Here is a 6,930-nt window from a genome sequence, read left to right as displayed (position 1 = left end):
CCCTGAGAGTGTCTCCCCACCTTGGGGACAGGTGCACCGGATCAGGTGCATGAGACCAGCGTCTACCAGGGCAGGGACTGTACTCTGCTGTGCCCTCAGCACCTCACGCAGCTCTTCCATGAATATTTATCAAGTGAATACTGGCAAAAACAAGAAACCTGGTTTATTAATTACAAGGAGGTGACCAATGCTTGGGGCTGGATGCACCAAACCTGTCCCCTCCTGTAAGCGCAGCGACAGGGCAGCGGCTGGGCAGTTCAGTCTCACCATGGCAACCTGATGGGCACTCCTCTTGCCCTGGATCAGTGTGCACACAGCCCGCCGCCCAGGCACCCTCCCCAGCAACAGAGCTCAGAGCAGCCAGGTAGGTTTCCTGGACCTCCCTCTCCTCTCCCCGCACAGGGTCATTATTGAGTGAGGCTGCTGTGGTTCTGACTAAGCAGGAAATCTCATCCCTTGGTGGATGTAGCCTGTCTTCCTGCTCATCCATCACAGGTTGATCTTATGGTTTATCGCTCTGAGAAGAAAATTCTTCAGTCCTTCATTTTCTAGTTCTCCAAGAGGTCTTGATGGTGCAGTTCTGTGGACCACATGACACACACTTTAAGCATGTCCTGAGCCCAGATGTTCTGTCCTGGGTTCAGCATAAAGACCGTGGAATTTCTTCTGTCCTGATGGGGGAAGCCTGGCTTGTTGTGGAGCAGAATGTAGGGTAATACCATTTTATTTTGTAAATGTTCTCACAGTGATAGACCTTGAGCCAGGAGGCAGAGAACCTGGGTCCAGTTCTCAGCCTAGACCTGAAAAAAGAGAAATAGGATTCTATTCCTGACTGCCTGTTACGGATTGAGGTGAACCTTGACTTTTTCATGCTCAAATCCTTCAAAGAGCACAGGTGACATTTGAGGATTGGGGACACAATTGAAGAACTGCTCAGGGGGCTTGGAAGGTATAAGTTCATCCTTCATTGTCTGAAATTGATGAGGCCAGTGTTCAAAAGCAATGGAAAATTCTCGTGTGTCATCATGGTAATTAGTGTACAGAACCACTACCTCTGTGCACCCTTCCTTGCTTCTTACCTTCCTCCGTCGAGCAATAGATGAATTCACAATTAAAGTTTTCTCTCCAGAGTATGACACACAGGAAATTATTTTTTCTCCTATTTATAGAAATTCCATTTGCATTTATGAGGCTGGTAATGTCTCATAAATATTTCCAGCCAGATAAAATATTAATTAAAAGAGTTTGTTGAGTTATACTCTGAAGTCCTAACTAAGACTCTTCTAAGACAAATATTTTAAGTATTTTTCTCTCATGTCAGAAGAATTCTTTGTACATTAGTTGTGCATCCAGCCCATCCATAAATAGCAGATATGTATCAGTCAATGATATGTCTCTTTCTCATGGTTTCTTTATGCTAAAACCACCACTCCCCATATATACCTTATATGTGTGTGTGTGTGTGTGTGTGTGTGTGTGTATACTTAATCACTTCAGTCATGTCCAACTCTTCGTGACCCTATGGAGCCCACCAGGCTCCTCTGTTCATTTTCTTTCTCCAGGCAAGAATAGTGGAGTGGGTTGCCATGCCCTCCTCCAGCAGATCTTCCCAACCCAGGGATCAAACCCAGGTCTCCCTCATTTCAGGCAGATTCTTTATCAACTGAGCCACCAGGGAAGCCAAGCAAGGAATACTGGAGTGGGTAGCCTATCCCTTCTCCAGGGGATCTTCCGAACCTAGGAATCGAACTGGGGTCTCCTGCATTGCAAGTGGATTCTTTACCAGCTTAGCTGCCAGGGAAGCCATATATATACACAATGCTAATATATATATATATTTTTTTCAATAAATGAATATTGACTGTATGTAAGTTAAGGTCCATTACATTTGGGACACTTTGATAAGCACTAAAAAATATAATGATGAGCTTTGATCTAAAATACCTAACAATCTATTTGGGAGGGTCAGCCTATGTGCAGGCAAATTAACAACTTGGGATTTTAATTCCCAGGTGCTAATTAATGGAATGGTGTGTAGAATTGATCATAACACTAACAGAGCCTGGGGGTGGAAGGCTCTCTGACTGCAGCCAGAAGTGGAGCACGAAGAAGACTAGAACTGGAATATGAGGAGGGGGGCTTGAATGAAAAGCCCCTCCTCCGGAGGTAAGTGCTCAGGGACCCGCGGTGAGGGAGCGATTGCTGCTGGGATGAAGGGCAGGTGAAGTGTGAGAAGTGATGACAGGTGGCTGTAATTCACTGAGTGACTACTATGTGCTAAGCTCTTCTTCACAGAAGACAGTGCTTTTAAGCTTCTTAATAACCTCCTGAGGGAGGTAGTGTTATCATCATTCTCAGATGAGAAAAGGAGGCTCTAACAAGAGAAGTATCCTCTCATTGGCACAGAATTTTTTTTTAAAGCAATATATTTTTTAAAGCCTTTATTGAGTTTGTTACAATATTGCTTTTGTTTTATGTTCTGGTTTTTTGGCCCTGAGGCATGTGGGATATTATCTACCCCACCAGGAACTGAACCTGCACCCCATGCATTGGAAGACAAAGTCTTAACCACTGGACCACCAGGGAAGTCCCTCTTTGGTACAGTTTTTAACAGTGAATTTCAGAACCCAGTTTTGTCAGATTACGCAGTCATGTTCCTAACTGCTAGGTGCTGAATTGTGTGTCTCTGCCCCAAATTCAGATAATGAAACCTTAAGCCCCAGTCCTGCAGACTGTGACTGTCTTTATTTATTTATTTATTTTTAAATTTTATTTTTACTTTATTTTACTTTACAATACTGTATTGGTTTTACCATACATTGACATGAATCCACCACGGGTGTATACGAACTCCCAATCCTGAATCCCCCTCCTACCTCCCACCCCATATCATCTCTTTGGATCATCCCCATGCACCAGCCCCAGGCATCCTGTATCCTGTATCGAACATAGACTGGCACTTCGTTTCTTACATGGTAGTATACATGTTTCAATGCCATTCTCCCAAATCATCCCACCCTCTCTCTCAGAGTCCAAAAGTCCGTTCTATACATCTGTGTCTCTTTTGCTGTGTGACTGTCTTTAGAGACAGGACGTTTGAAGAGGTGATTAAGTTAAAATGCATCTGTTGTAATAGGCCCCAATCCAACGGGGCCTGGATCTTTATAAAGAGAGGAAATTGACACACAGGGAGACACACAAGCATAGTCAAGGCTGTATGAAGACTCAGGGAGAAGACAGCTGTCTGCAAGCCAGGGAGAGAGGCCTCAGGAGAAACTGAACCTGCCCACACCTTGATCCTAGATTTCCAGCCTTCAGAACTGTGGGAAATTCCTATTGTTGAAGCCCCCAGATCTGGGGCATTTTGTTAGAGGGACCCTAGCAAACTAATGCAGTAACATGATGGATGGAACGCTGCTTCTCACAAGGATGTTGCCTGCCAAGCTGTGGAATTTGAACTTTACTCCACAGATGGGAAGTATCTGTTGAAGATTTCTGAGTCACAGAGAATTATGAAAGCCATTTCTGTGAAGATTTTCCTGGAGGTGGTTTGCATATTATTCACTCATTCACTCATTTCAGTGAGCACCTGTTTGGTGACCCCCACCATGGCAGAGACCGCATTTGCCGGGGTCACCTCTGAGCACCACTGGTTCCCAACCTTGCACAGCTTCCAAGGTTGCACGGTCTAGGATAAGGGGCTGGAAGCACATTTGTAGGCTCCGCCCAGATGCTGCCCTGTGGTGACAAGGGCAAGGGGTGATCGGACCTGAGGATGCATGGTGTGGTCACAGTCCAGCCGCATCAGCACCACTCCCAGGACCCATGTAAGAAACACAGAATCTAGGCTCCACACAGACTAGGCTCCACTCTAGTCTTGCTCTAAGAGAAGTTTCACTTTAATAAGATCCCCCGAGTGACTCCAATATTTTTGCCTAGAGAATCCCATGGACAGAGGAGCCTGGCAGACTACAGTTCATGGGGTCGCAAAGAGTTGGACACGACTAAAGTGACTTAGCGTGTGCCCATACACAGACACACACAGACACACACACACCCCAAGTAACTCTCATGAACACTAGGGTTTGAGAGAGAGAGAGAGAGAGCTTTAGGTAGAAGGTGCAGCCGAGAAAGATTCAGCAGACGTCAGTGCCTACCAGGGGACCAGGGAGCAGAGCTGGGCTTGGAGCTGAACCGGGCTAAGCTTCCTAGACTCTCTGGGGGCCCTGAGACCTGCTTCTTCCTGAGTACACAGTACCCCTTCTACTCCCCTCCCTAAGGCTCTGATCACTGTCTGCTGGGGCTTCCATTTCCTCGCTTTCCTCTCCACATGCAATCTACAAGTTCCTTGTAGAGGTGGGGCGACTTTGCTTTTGCAAATCCTAGAAATTCCCAGTGCCCAGCATCCTCTCATTAAACGCTGACTGAATGCAGGCCTGTCTGCTGATGGGAATACTAAAGGCAGGAGGAGCTGGGCGCTTGGAAAGCCTAGATGCAGAGCGTGATTTCAGACCAAAGGCTGGGTGAGTTGCCCACTTGAAATTGTTGAGAAGAGGAGGGAGTGGGTGCCTGGGGTTTGAGGGAGCTGGGGACAGAGGCGTGGATTTGGTATGCCATCTATGGAGAGGAGCAGGGACTCTGAGGCCAGTTTAGACACCTGGAGGAGGGCAGAGAGGGAAAGAAGAAGTCAGACCTGGGACCGTGCTCATGCCTGGGGATGGGGGAGGATGACCGGGTAGGGTTAATTTTAAATTCCCACTGGATCCGCTTCTGTGACTTTAACCCTTTTTCGTTATTATAATGCCCTGCCTCAGGGAGATAACCTGAGCCACCCACCTGTGAAGGACTGTAAGGAAGGGAAACCAACACATTCCCCTGCCATTCTAGGGGACAGCTGCAAGGATCAAATAGTCTTTTTGCTTTGTTTCTTCACCTCCCCCCATCTCTGAGCCATAAAAGAACCTGGCAACCAGGCCCTGATACGATGGTTATTTTGAGATGCTAGCCTGCCATCTTCTTAGTTAGGTGATTCCTAAATAAAGTCCCTCCCTGATCCTAACACTTTGTTTCAGATTCATTGACTTATCTTGTGGCTAGCCGAGAGATCTTGGACTCAGTAACAGGAGGAGGAGGCAGAGGTGGGTCCAGAACTGGACGGAGAGTTGTGTTCAGAATGACAGGTGTGGCAGCCACACCACGAAAGGATGAGGGTGTCAAGAAATCAGAGCGGACGCTGTATCATTCCATTGTTAATAAAGTATTTATTTAATGGTACTCATCTCATGAAAAGTGCTTGTGCTCAACACTGCAGGGGATAAGAAATGTGTGCCCACAGCTCCCTGCTTATGCAGAGCCAGAGAAATCAAGGACAGTGGAGCCAAGGGGAAAAGCCACTGCTCTGCCTACCAGACACACTAGCAACTCTGCAGGTCCCGCTGTGTGCCTCCTGCTCCTGCCTGATCACCAGGCCTGTGGCCCTGCTTCCCCGGGTAAGCATCCACCTGTTGGGTGAGAATCCCAGGACAACTTTCATGGACTCTCATGGAATTCCAGTTGTAGCAGAACTGTAGCTTCAGCTTTTCCAACATCAGCTTCCCGTTCCTGAATTTCCTACTCCTGAATCCGGGCCCAGGTGCCCCAGGTCAACATTTACCACAATTGGCTACACAGTCGATTTTATTGAACCAGCACCTGTGTACCTAGGAGCTAGGGCACTCAACCGCCAGAGGAGTCTGGGTTTTGTCCCCAGCATCCAGCTTTCAATTATTGCAACACTAGGAGTGAATGATTTCTTTTTTCTCCTGCTCCACAAAGAGGGATACTATTTGAAGATTAAAGAGAACAAACAACTTTACTTCTTTCGTAAGTTTATTGATCAAATCTCACTTTATTCTGGGAATAAATCTCACTTTATTCTGGGAAAACCCAGTAGAATTACTGACCAGCAAGCCCTGGACCGGCACTGGCAAATTCCACAAGGGGCCAATAGTACCATCTAGTGGTTGAAAAAGATTTCTCAGTAGCTAGAATACGTTATTGCCTCGTTGATCTCAACCTTCGGTTTTGGTTTTATTAAAGTTGCAGATGCCTTTATTCAAAGCATCACATTGTTCTAACTAGTTTGATATGAAAAAGTCAGACCTCCTCCTCCCCCTTCTCCCAGAAGCTACCATCTTTCTCTTGTTTGGCTATCTTTTCCCCGTGGGTTTACCCCTTGCCTAAGTGCTGCCTGTGTCCTCCCTTGCTAAGTCATGTCTGACTCTTTGGGACCCCATGGACTGTAGCCCATCAGGCTTTTCTGTCCATGGGGTTTTCCAGGCAAGAATACTGGAGTGGGCTGCCATTTCCTTTTCCAGGGGATCTTCCCAATCCAGGGATGGAACCCAAATCTCCTGTTTGGCAGGCGGATTCTTTACCACTGAGCCACCTGGAAAACCTAAGTGCTACGTCTGTAGTAATCCTTAGATGCTTCGCTCTTAGAGACTACCACTGGAGAGGGAACTTTTTAATAGCTTTCTCCTCCCCCATCCCTACCACCTGTGCACACTCTTTCCATCTTCCATGCTCCCAATAGGTATTTTTTCGATAAATACTCAGGTTCAATGTTATCATGACTATAAAATTCTACTCATAGCTGATCCATGCAGTAAATCAGATTACTTTTTATTTCCTGCACAACCTTTTGTTGGCATCACTAATTTTCTTGGTTTTCTTTGCTCTCATCATCAATCTCAAGAAAACCTCTTCACCTACAGCTTCAGTCTCTTCTCAAAATGTCCAGTTATACGAAGTGAGGTGAAAGTCAGTCATGTCTGACTCTTTGGGACCTGGGGGACTGTAGCTCGCCAGGCTCCTCTGTCCATGGGATTTTCCAGGCAAGAATACTGGAGTGGGTTGCCATTTCCTCTTCCAGGAGATCTTCTCAACCCA

This window comes from Capra hircus, chromosome 29 (assembly GCF_001704415.2).
Source record: "Capra hircus breed San Clemente chromosome 29, ASM170441v1, whole genome shotgun sequence".
Classification (NCBI taxonomy): Eukaryota; Metazoa; Chordata; class Mammalia; order Artiodactyla; family Bovidae; genus Capra; species Capra hircus.
Note: the sequence above shows the minus strand (reverse complement) of the source record.